This window comes from Pinus tabuliformis, chromosome 6 (genome assembly GCF_031772625.1).
Source record: "Pinus tabuliformis cultivar Carrire ecotype Pingquan chromosome 6, CPIR1, whole genome shotgun sequence".
In the NCBI taxonomy this organism is placed as follows: Eukaryota; Viridiplantae; Streptophyta; class Pinopsida; order Pinales; family Pinaceae; genus Pinus; species Pinus tabuliformis.
The window spans coordinates 651645420-651659242 of record NC_142292.1 but is presented as its reverse complement, the minus strand read 5'-3'; positions in this window follow the sequence as shown (position 1 = coordinate 651659242).

Here is a 13823-nt window from a genome sequence, read left to right as displayed (position 1 = left end):
GTATATTTCTTCGCATATTTGGTATTCTAGTATCGTATTGCAGGTTAAGAGCATAACAAGTGGTATTAGAGCGCTTTCTAGGGCCGGTGGGATCTCCAATTTTTAGGAATTTGTTTTTGGCTAGAGACGTGTTCCGGCATCTTTAAACCACAGGATCTATCGTTGAGCGCATAAACCTGCGGATTTGGGGAGGCACGCACGTAGGAAATACAAGAGGTGGTCATGCTTGTTGGACTCCCTTGTAACCCCTATGGGTACCCCTTCGAGTAGTAGCACATTAGACAGAACCATGCATGGACTGTCTTCCAAGTACCCTCTGGGTATATCGGAAGCCCCCTAGCTCCCTTGAAACCTCGCCATAGATAAATCGTCGGCTGTCTTGCTGCTACAGTATACTGAGAACAGCACTCGGGGAGATTACTCGCGTGTACGATAGGGTAGTTGGGTTGTACGACTAAGGGTACGGTTGATCCTCCTTGGTTAGTGCCTTGAAAGATTGGGCCCAACACTACTGTCAGACCCTTATGTATATTGTGATCTGTAGCACTTGACACTCCTGGAGACCATAGTTCCCTTCTCTATCTCTAGATCACCCATCATCTTTTCAGATCAAATTTCGCAGGTGGGGTTTTCTCGCAGCAATCAGTTCCACCGTTCAAATCGATCAGATCAACCATTCAGATCTATCAGATCCATCATATCCATCATCCAGATCTAGCAGTTTAGGCTCTGCAGCCATCACAATAATCAGATCTACCGTTCAGATCTGACTAATTGTGTGGGTTCTTATACTTGGGCGTGATTTTCATAGGACTTTGGGTAGCATTGAATTTTCTGGGATTCGGCTACTGTAGTATTCCTAAGCAAGGAGTAAAACTCCGTTCAAAGTAAAAGAAGAAGAAGAAGAAGAAGAAGAAGAAGAAGAAGAACCGGGACACTTATTGGATACTTAGCCCATAAGAATCAGGTCGACGAGCTGAGTAAGGTGGTACCATTCAATTGTTAGTGCCAAAAATTTCGGGTGGTCCCAAATTTCAAGTACATCAGATTGGTGCATGGTACAAACTAGAGCTCAAGCTATGGCCAATGAGAGGATTGACAACCTTGAATCACAAGTGAACGATGTACTGTTGCAGCTGAAGAACTTAAATGAAACACTCTCAAAGGGTAAGGTGGAGGAACACGCGGAGGCATATATTGGCAATGAAAACATTGAGGGCGAGTCTAGCCAGTCTCTTCACCTCTTTGGCACCCACCAACAATCCCATTCGCGACCACCCAAGCTGGACATGTATAAATTTTATGGCTCTCACCCGGCTGCATGGATAGCACAAATGGAGCAATATTTCACACTGAATTACATCTTGGATGATGAGACTAAGCTTAGCGTGGGTAGCATGTAGTTGGACAATGACAGATGGCAATGGGGGCAATGGCATCAACGTTGCTATGGAAGGCCCAGGACTTGGCAGACATTCAAAAAATCTCTTACGGATCGCTTTGACCATGAATCTAATTTTTTGGGTCGTCTAACTAAGCTCCGATAGACAGGAATAGTCAACGAATACATTATAGCCTTTGAAGCCTTAGCTTTCCGCACAGGAGGTCTATAAGATGAGTTCTACGTGGAATATTTTGTCAGTGGTCTCAAAGAAGCCATACAAGCCCATGTCTGACTGCACCACCCTATCTCATGGTTGCATGCTTGCAGGATAGCTCGTGAAGTAGAACGTGCATTAGCAGCCCAATCTAATTTCCCAAATTTCATAGCCAAGGGTCACCCCACCCAGGCTCAAAGCACTACCCAAACACTCAAGGTTCAAAAGGTGTCACCAGCAGAAATGGTGGAAAGAAGAAAGCAAGGATTATGTTACTACTGTGATGAGAAATACTCTCCTAGGCATAAATGCAAGGATCCCAAATTCTTTCAAATTGATGCTATTGATCAAAGTTCATCAGAGGAAGCCCCACCACTTGAGGAACCTGAGGAGGAAGAAGAGGACAACCAGCAGGACAATGTACCTGAAGAACCAGTTATCTCGCTGCATGCTTTGGCACGGATTTCTTCTCCCCAAACTCTCAAAATCTGAGGTTTTATTAACCATCGCCCAGTAGTAGTCTTGATTGATAGTGCTAGTACACATAACTTTATCCATCAAGAGTCGCGGAAGCAATGCATTGTTTTTTCCAAGTAGTTTCTAACTTCCAGGTCCAAATTGCTGATGGGGGGACGATGAAATGTGAAGGCTACTGTGAAAATTTCAAACTTCAAATGGGGGATTATCAGTTAAAGATTCACATGTTTTCCAGACACATGGGAGGGTGCGACATTGTCCTAGGTGCTGAATGGCTTCGCACACTTGGCCCAATCACAATGGATTTCCAGGAGTTATATATGAGCTTTAAGTAGAAAAACCACACACATACCCTCCACAGACTCCAGGCGGGAGCTCCCTCTATCATCAGCTCACATCGGATGGAAAAATTGTTAAAAAAGGGCCACCATGGAGTTATAGCCCAATTTAATGCCATCCAGGCATTCGAACCCAATTATCTTCATATTCATCCTAAGATGCAATAGATCTTAAACAACCATCTGCTAGTCTTTGACAAGCCTCATGAGCTTCTAGCCTTTGGAGGGGAACATGATCATAGCATTACTTTGGTCCCAGGGGCCCAACCACCAAATGTGCACCCATATAGATATTCATTCACTTAGAATAATGAAATTGAAAAAATCATCAAGGAACTCTTGGAAGCAGGCGTCATTCATCCCAGCATTAGTCCTTCTTCATCACCGGTGGTCATGGTGCTCAATAAATATAGGGAATGGCATATGTGTCAAAACTTCAGGGCCCTCACTAAGTTGACAGTCAAAGATAAATTTCCCATCCCGGTTGTCGATGATTTGCTGGATGAACTAACTGGGGCTCAATTCTCTACTAAGCTCGACCTTTGCTCAGGCTATCACCAAATTCGCATGAAAGAAGTAGACATTCCAAAGACTGCTTTCAGATCTCATGAAGGCCATTATGAGTTCTTGGTCATGCCATTTGGTCTTTGTAATGCCCCATCCACTTTTCAGAGCCTTATGAACCACCTGCTCAAACCATATCTCAGAAAATTTGTCCTTGTTTTCTTTGATCACATCCTCATCTACAGTCGCACCTGGGCCACACATCTTTAGCATGTAGATCTACTCTTGCAACTGCTCCGCAAGAATAAATTATTTGTCAAGATGTCCAAGTGCTCTTTTGGCATGGAAGAAGTTGAGTATTTGGGCCACATTATGGGGTGTGATGGTGTCAGGGTGGACCCCAAAAAGATCTAGGCAATGCAGGATTGGCCTCAACCAATGACCTTGAAGAGCTTGAGAGGATTTTTAGGTCTCACAAGCTACTATCGTAAATTTGTCCGCAATTATGGTCGCATTTATAGGCCCCTCACTCAACTCCTCAAGAAAAAATCATTCATCTGGAATGATGAAGCACAATAGGCCTCTATAGCTCTCAAACATGCCATGTGTTCCACTCCAATCTTAGCACTACCTGACTTCACAAAATCTTTTGTGATTGAATGTGATGCTTCTGGTATGGGTATTGGGGCGGTCTTAATGCAAGAAGGTCGACCCTTGGCCTTCACGAGCCAACAACTAAGTGGGAAGAATCTGGGACAATCTACCTATGAGAAGCAGATGATGGCCATCTTACATGCAGTGGATACCTGGCGACCATACTTATTGGGGCGACGTTTCCAAATCCGCACAGACCATCAAAGCCTTAAATATTTTTTGGAGCAACGCCTATCCTCACCACAACAAAATAAATGGCTCGCCAAAATGTTGGGATATGATTATGAGATAATTTAAAATAAAGGGCATGAAAATATTGTAGCATATGCGTTATCCCACCAATTTAAGGAGGAAAGTACTCTACTCGCAATTTCCCTTCCCATTCCAGAGTGGATTGAAAAGGCTTTCAAGGAATGGTTTTCACATCCCTGGCTCTCCCAACTCATTAATCAATTGCAGGTGGATCCAAATTCTACAGCGGGATACTCATGGCAGGATGAGATTCTTGGCTACAAGGATAGAGTTGTAATATCACCAATATCCACCCTCAAAAGCCACATTTTGGTAGAGTTGCACTCATCTCCCACTGTAGGACATTCAGGATTTCAGAAGGCGTATGCTAGCACTCGAAGATCATTTTTTTAGACAGGCATGAAAAAGGACATTCTTACTTTTGTAGCTGAATGCGATGTCTGTCAGTGCCACAAAGGAGAAACAGTCAAATCCCCAGGCACATTAGAGCCATTGCCCATCCCACCCTCAATCTGGATGGAGGTTTCAATGGATTTCATTATGGGTCTTCCAAAGTCAGGAAACAAGTCAGTCATCATGGTGGTTGTGGACAAACTTTCCAAGTATGCTCATTTTTGCGCCCTACCCCACCCTTTTACACCGACTTTGGTCACTCAATCTCATGGATCAGATTTTCAAATTGCATGGCATGCCCACTTCCATTGTGTTTGATCGTGACCTGATCTTCACCAGTAACTTTTGGCAGGAACTCTTTCGGCTAGAAGGTACTCAACTAAAACTCAGTACTTCCTATCATCCACAAACTGATGGTCAAACTGAAGTAGTCAAAAAATGTTTGGAGACCTACCTTAGGTGTTTCACTTCAGAAAAGCAACATCTCTGGGTATAGTGGTTACCTCTAGCCGAATGGTGGTATAACACCAACTATCATGCCACCACCAAAATGACTCCATATGAAGCAGTTTATGGTCAACTCCCTCCTTCGCCTACTTTTTATATCAAGGGATGATTAAAGGTACAAGCAGTGGATCAACTCCTACAGAACCACACAACCATGCTGGCCCACCTTAGAGAGAATCTTCATCAAGCCTGAAACCACATGAAGCAACAGGCAGATCAACATCGCTCAGAACGCTAATTTCAAGAAGGGGATCAGGTATTTTTGAGGATGCAACCATATAAGCAAACATCACTCAAAGACAAGGGTTGTCAGAAATTATCTCCCAAATTCTACAGACCGTATCAAGTACTTCAGTGCATTGGAGAAGTCGCCTACAAGCTAGCTTTGCCACCCACTGCAAAAATCCATCCAGTCTTCCATGTCTCATGCCTCAAGAAAGTGATTGGGAACCATTGTAGAATTTAAACCTGTCTACCTAAAGTGGATGAAGAAGGATCAATCTGGCTCTAGCCTGAACAGGTTCTTGACACACAAGAACAACACCTACATGGCCACATGATCAAGGAAGTCCTCGTCAAGTGGAAAGGCACCTCTCCGGAAGATGCAACCTGGGAAACATCTACTATCCTTCAGCAGTTTCTGCAGCTTCAGCCTTGAGGACAAGGCTATTCTTATGGGGGAGGGCATGTTAGGGTCCAACCCTAACCCCATTATTTATGTAATAGGATCGAGTCATAGTTATAGATTCAATAAAGCCCATATTAATAATTGTAAGTGGTTAACCCGCATTTAATGAAGGGACCACAGTTAGTTGCAAATGGGCCATGGTATTAGATAAATGGTATTAATAAGAACCATGGTATTGCCCCATGGTATTGCATGTATGAATCCTATATAAAGGATAGAGACTCCCTTCAAGGAGCATTGTGTGTTATTTTGTAATTGAGCTCAGCTCTATTGGAGGTTGCCCCCTTGAAGAGGCAAGTGAACATTGCTTTCTGAATAATAAAATACTTGCTATTATTTCTCATTGTTCTATGTTCTGGGTATATTTCTTCACATATTTGGTATTCTGGTATCGTCTTGCAGGTTAAGAGCATAACAGTATCCATTTCCACAGATTCATGTCTTGTTTGATCAGTTGAAGGGAACTGCGATGTTTTTTAAGATTGATCTAAGATCAAGATATCATTAGGCATCATTAGTTGCACATCAAATAAGAATACATCTACAATACTGCATTTCATACAATTTATGGGAATTATTAGTGTGTGGCAGTTCCTTTTGGTCTTACCAATGATCCAACTACCTTCATGTGTTTGATGAATAGTGTGTTGCATCCTTACCTGGAAAACTTTGTGATATTGTTTATTGATAATATATTGATATACTCCAAGAATGAGGAAGAACATGCATAACACCTAGTTGCAGTCTCACATTCACTGCTTGGGGTATGTTGTTTCCATGAAGGGGATAGCAGTGGACCCAGAAAATATTAAAGCTAGCATGGAGTGGCCAACTCCTAGGAATGTGGATGAGGCCAGATCATTCATGGGACTAGTAGGTTATTAGAAGAGGTTCATCAAGAACTTATCAAGGATTGGCTGTCCTATTATATATTTTCATAAGAGTGGGAAGAAGTTTTAATGGAATCAAGAGTGTGCAACCAGTTTTGAGTAGTTGAAGCATTTTCTTACAAATGCTCAAGTTTTGAAGATTGTAGATCATGATATGGAGTTTTTGGTTTGTACAAATGCTTGCAACGAAGGACTTGATGGGGTCCTGATGCAAGAAGGACATGTGGTTTTCTATTAATCAAGGAAGCTAAATGAGCATGAGAAGAACTATGTGACTCATGATCTTGAGTTGGAAACTATCATTCATGCATTGAATATGTGGAGATATTATATCCTTGGCAGGAGTTTTTTTTTTTTTTTTTTTTTTTTTTTTTTTTTTTTTTTTTTTTTTTTTCTGATGAGTGATCTAGTGGCCCCAGGTAATTGTTTGAACAACCCAGTTTGAATGCTAGGAAAGCTAGATGGTTGGATACCCTCAATGATTTTTACTTTGAGATCAGATACATCAAGGGCAAGGAGAACATGGTTGTAGATGCTGTCATTAGGAGAGTGCAGGTGAATCACATTTCAACTATGAGCTCTTATGGGACATATTTTGAAGAGAAGATCTTGCGTGTAGGGGAAGATGATGACATGTATCAACAAATAAAGAAAATATTGCAACAACATGATTAAGATGGTAGGGATTAGGAATATCACATCATGGCATATGGCTTGGTGAGGTTCGGGAACAAGATTTATGTGTCAAATAACAATGATCTCAAGAAGCTTATATTGAGAGAGTTTCATGTCAAGTTGTATTCAGGACACCTGAGATACTAGAAGACTTTTGCAGTTGTTAAGAAGCTCTATCACTGGACGAATTTGAAGGAAGATGTGGCTGAGTTTGTTGCAAGATGCTTGGACTGTCAGTAGGTGAAATTCAATTGTAAGCATCCAAATTTTCTATTGCAACCTATTTTGATTCCTGAATGAAAATGGGAGGCCATTTCCATGGACTTCATTACAGGTTTTCCAAGGACATCGAGATAACATGATTCCATCATGGTTGTGGTTGATAGGTTGGGAAAGTCAACTCACTTCAATGCAGTGAATTCTACTAATTCATCTAGTCAGGTAGCTCATATATTCATCAAGGATATTGTGAGGTTGCATGGGGTTATGAATAATATCATATCAGATAGAGATTCCAATTTCACTTCCAGGATTTTGAAGGAGCTATTTGTAGGCTTGGGGACATTGTTAGGTTTCAGTACAACTTATCATCCATACACAGACAAATATACCGAGAAGGTTAACGTGATTCTTGAGGATATGTTGAGGATGTATGTCATTCATCAATAGAGGAAGTGGTAGGAGTATCTTCCACTGGCCGAATTTTCTTATAATAACATGTATCAAGAATCCTTAAGCATGAGTCCATTTGAGTCTCTTTATGGGTGGAGTTGTAATACTCCTATAAGCTACAGTGATCCACTAAACAAGGTAATGATTGAACCAGATACATTGGCTGAGATGGAGCAGGTGATGCAAGTTATCAGAAGGAACTTAAAGGAAACACAAGACAAGTAGAAGAGTTATCCAGATCAACATAGATCATTCAAGGCATTTCAGGTTGGGGATCATGTGTACTTGTGCATCAATCCTAAGAGGAGTTTCTTGAGGGTTAGATCATGTTCCAAGCTAGCACCTCAGTATTGTGGGAGTTTTGAGATCCTTAATAAGATTGGACTAGTGGCCTATTGACTTCCACTACCACCAATGATGAAATTCAATGATTTTTTCCATGTTTCATTGCTTAAAATATATGTACATGATGTTGATCATGTGATTGATTGGTCTGTATTGCAAGTGGAACCAAAGGGAGAGTTCTAGCCAGATCCACAATGCATATTGTATCATAAATAACTCATGCTCTAGAACCAAGAAATAGTGCAAGTGAAAGTGCAATGGAAGCACTTTGATCACAATGAAGCTATATGGGAGATGGCTTATCAGATGTAAGTCTTGTATCCTTCCTTATTTTCTAGTTCAACAGATGTGTGTTTGATATATGTGTTTATGTTTGATATATGTTTTTTGAGATATATATATATATATATATATAGATATATATATATATATATATATATATATATATATCCCTCTTGCAGATAAGGGTGATCCCTAGGCTTCAAAGAACCCTAGTAACAAACACATAGTAATTGCTACCTTTCTATAAGTTTCGATCATTTGAAAGCTAGTTTAGCTAACTGATTGACTAAGTCTGTCAAAGCTATCAATCACTCACTCTTTGATGCTCTAAATGTCCTCTCATTTCTCTCAACAACTTCTCCACAATGTCTTGAAAGATATCTGAAAAGATAGATATAAACAAGATATCAAAGAATACAACATATAAACAAAGAGATAAATGAATTAATTAACCAATTATACCTATGAAATAATCAATTATGCAACCAAAACTCATATAGGTGATCAAAGAGTCCTACAAATTAAATCAATGGAGATGTAACTAAGAAAGAACAATTTCTTATATTTATAAAACTAGAGAAAAGCCTCACAACCATGTAGCCTTGATGTAGCAATCCCCTTCTGCAATCTCCAACCCTCTCCCTTACAAGAAAATCCTTACAACCTAATCTCAATAGCATAAACATATTTCTATAAATCCTCCCCCAATTCTCAGACCTCTAGTGGCTTCATAGGTCAAGAATGGGAAGTTATGGATCCATTCTTCAAGGGATGAGATCCACTATTAGTGGGATAGAGGCACCACAAAGGAAGGGGAGTTACTCACTAATGTGAGGGATCAACACTGAATAGGTACTCATTCCAAGCTTGTTGGTTGGGAAAGATGCTATCAACAATGCTTCTAGACTTTACCTTTTATTTTTACATAATCAAGTCATGTTCAAAGATCATAATGAAATAATGCATACTTATGCGCATATAATAATGGTCTTGTCTGTGTATGCACAAGAATCATCTAGGAAATTATGAATATAGCCAAAATCAAGGTTTTGTACCATAGATCTAGAAATTCCACCTTCTTTGGGATAATTTAGTTTCAAACTCTGTAGTGTAATGCTCCATAACACGTGTGGATAGCAAGGGATGCAAACCAATGGTCATTTTCCTAATGTGACAAAATGACATGTAACAATATATATATCTATATTTATATTTATATTTATATTTATATATGTGCGTGTGTGTGTGTGTGTGCATTGTAAATATTGCAATGATATGTGTTATAAAGCTCCAATAAGAAATATGATTGTCATGATTTTTTAGCAGTTTGGGATGATGTAAATGTTGCATTGAGCTATTTTATAAAGCTCCATGGGCAACATGTTTGTCTGGATATAAGTGTCATTGAAAACCAAGGACAATGTTCCCCCCATGGGGGAGGGGTTTGTAACAACCCCTGGTTGATTTTCCATGTAAATAAAATAAGATAAAGGTCACGTGACACATATTCCAAGCTATTATAGTGGGAATCACTTGTGGCCTAATAATGGCTATGGAAATTGGCAAAGACAGAGAGGAAATAATTAGTATTTATTAAGGAAATAAAAGAAAATAGGAGAAAAGGTGAAGAGACACAAATTTGCATGAAAGGAAATTAGAGGAAAAATGAAGGAAAATAAAGAAAAAAGAGACGTCAATGATAAAAAAAGGAACCATAAAATCAATTGTTATTTGTTTTACAGTTTTGAGTTTAGCTTTTGTTCATTATCTCATACACTCTTGCACACTTCGAGTATTCTTGGACCATCTTTGGAGCATTCTAGAAATCACATGGATTGGATAAAGAAAGCAATGGACAAGCAAGGAATTGGTGAGCACCGTAAGAGAAGGTTGGATCAACAACTACAACAAGGATACTTTGCATGTAACAGGTTACATGTGTGATTTCCTTGTTGTTTTTTGGATGCATGGTATATGCATGTGATTTCTTGGTTATGTGTTTCTATTGGAATGGAGATTTTCCTGGATTGACAATGGTTTCAACCTTGCCTTGTCATTTCCTAAATATCCATGATGTAGTGGGTTCCCCATTTTAATTTTCTGATTAGTTCTCACTTCCCTATGGCTGTGGGTTGAGATAGGATCTTTGGATCCCTAGAACAACTTGGGTAATTAAAGGTTGTGGGTTGAGATGGTAGTTCTCTGGAGCCCAGTAACAACTTGGGTCCCTAGAGGCTATAGGTTGAGATGGAATCATTGGAGCCCTGGAAAACTTGGGAAGAGACCAATCTTGTTGATGTTAGTGATTTTTGGACCATATAGGTAAGATCATGGTTGAGGGTTGAGATACTTTGACCTCTAGAATCCCTAGTTGGTTCTTCTTTTTGGTTTCACCCATATAATCCCACATTCATGCTTGGAATATGGCACATGGATGATTAGCTAAAATAGAAATTTTGTTCAACCCAATCTATGGTCAGGTGGTACATGGAAATACTTTACTTGGTTGGCATTTTCATGTGTTAATATGAGCTATTTTCCTACTATGATCTATGAGCACTTGTACTAATTATTATGGTGATCTTACAACTAATTTGTCATAGTTTATATTCTGGTTATATGTTGGCTATATGCATGGTTTTATTATGTGCTCTAGTTATTGATCTTGTTCATGATTTGATAAGCTATTGGATGGTTGATGAACGAATGGTGTTAATACCAGAAAACCGTACACATGTTGAAACAAAACAGAAGACACTAAAATGTGTCCAAAAGAATGCACAAGTGGAAATTTTCCAGCTAAATAAATCATGAAGTTTAAAGAATTAAATTTCTCCTAAGGTCCAAAGTTTATAAAGTCAAAAACTATTAATGTCACACAACTATTTCTTTGATAAATGCACATGTGTGAAATATCCTTCAAAAGCTGTGCGATTGCAGAAAAGTATGACTCATTGATTCAGGACCAGTCCATACACTTGGGGCTGATCCTTTGACATGATCTCAGTCCAGTACAACTGAATTCGAGTCGCCTTGAAGATATACAACCCTCAATGGAATCATCTTTTCCTACTCATATGTCTTATCATGCATGAACCAAGAGGGGAAGATGGATTCAAAAAATTCTATATAAACAGGCCATGGGAGAGCCAAAATATGAGACATTGTTATGCTAGCCAAATTTCTATCAGAGAAAACCACCATTCCATTTTTGAAGCCAAATAAGGTAAGAGCACTAGCATGTTGGACATATTGCTTCTAAGAAATTCATCATCCTAGTGAGAAAAGAGGAATCCACCATTGGAGAGTCTTCTTACTTCTTTGAGAGAGAGGAGAAACTTGCAAAGAGATTGAGGAAGAGAAGCCCCTTTTTTGAGGATTTTTGAGCACCATAGCTCAAATAATTCTCTTCAAATATCTAATATTCATCTATTGTATTCAACCTCTACTACCAGGAATCAATAAAGGGAGATTTTTCGATTATTTTATTGATTTGTTTCCTCCATTTGAGCATTGTTTGTGTATCTACCTCTTTTTTAGTTTATGTTTATGTATGCATCATTTCCACTATTTGCAATGTTGTGTTTTTTTAAGTATGTCCACTAATAGCACTAATTCTGCCTGTGATCCTTTGCAGGGAATAATGAACTGCTAAGGAGGTGTCTTTTGGTACACCATTGCTGTAAAAACACTACCACAGGAATGTCGACCATACTATTGTATTTTAATTAATTTAAAGATTATTTTTGTAGGACCTCCTCTCTGCACAACCATCCTACAAGGAACTCAACACCTCTCTAGAATCTTTACAAACCTCAGAGACTTGTTTTGAGCCCACATAAGTGAACATTTTCTTTTTGTTTCTCTCCTGCGCAAATTTTTCTCTAACAGACGCGAGAATGTGTATGTGTGTGCCTAAACACGCACTGTCACCATAAAATAAAAGGAGCCTTGTATTTTCTCTTTTCTCATGTGATTGACAAAATTTAGTGAATTCCCTTTACCTCTACATTCTGTATTTTCTATTTAATATCCTTGGTTGCTTTACTAACCTCAATTGGTGGAGCAATCAGAGTAGCTTTCATTTTGTATTTGCAATGCACACGTAACTTAATTAGGGAGAAAAGTAAGTTGCCAAATTCCACATATGTTTTTCAAACTACTTTTCTAAAGTTTTATGCAAATCACATAGCTTAACTAGTAAAGGAGTAAGTGGTCCATCATCCACAAATCCTACTACTAGCCAAAGCTTTTATTTCTCCATTTTCGGGACTAGGAGAAAATTTTATTAGAGAAAGTAAGTAATCCTTGCCTCCCTTGCATCTCTTAGACGGACTTGGGCTTGCATATGAAAAATTTCTCAAAAGAAATTGAATTTCCATCTCCCTAGTTAAACTCCACATAGTTTAATAGGAAAAGAGTAAGTGGCCTATAATCCACTAATCCACAATATATTTATTTTTCAATGGAAGGAACAATAAACACTTAGTGTAATTAGAAGGACATTGCAAAGGATCACCACATATCCACATCTTATCACACTTGGTATGCTCACTTGCATCACACACCGAGCTTCCATACACTTTTTACTTAAGGGCATCCAATTTCCGAAGCTTTGGGTACTTAGTCGATTTTGGCTTACAAAATCACTCCGTAAGTGAATTAAGAGTCCTTAAAAACAAACATAACTTGAACCAACTAAATTTCCCCACAGAGGCCACAAAAATATTTATAGTTGAGGTTAGGACCATTGGGGGTAGGCATCCCATAAGCCACCATGGTCATGTTACATATTTGAACATAGTGGTTGAATTTATATGGAGCTTAAAATACTTCAATCATCCCATGGAAAAGAATACCCGAGCATGGGAGAGACCTAATTCAGAGGGGGTTCGACTAAGATCTAGTGTGTGTGATACTCTTTGGGGCTACTTGACCCATCTAGTGCTTGGTACTAGTAACTGACTACCAAGAATCTAAAGACTCAAATTCTCACATGGGACGAAGGTACTTTAGTGGAAAAAAAACTAGGGCATCCTTTCCCTATAGGTGATGGTGTAATCAACCCTTGAGCCTCATTACCATTACCTTGGTTGATTCTTCAGATGATGGAAGGTGTCACCAGTTCTTTCAGGATGTTGCCCCAAGACCCATACGAATAAATATTTGCAAGCCCCAATTACTTTGGGAGTGGTAAGGATGATTAGGTATACATAAGATATTTTTTCATACACAACAAACAAAAAACCTTTTTTCTTGTATTCTTGAGCATAAAGCTTAATTGTAAAAGGAAAATAACCATTTATATTTCACTTTGTTTTATGTATGTGATCTTATTGCATTGATCATTATCTCCTTACCTCATGATACACAAAGTAGAACACACTCTAATTGACAACATAGGGGGCCCCATGTCTCCCCATCAATCTATACGTTTTCTAAACCTCCCCCCATTACTGGGAGGTGTGCCAAGGCTCCATCCATTTTAAGTAAAATGTCAAAGGACATCAAGAAACCACCATTATTGGATATTCCTTTATTGGTGCAT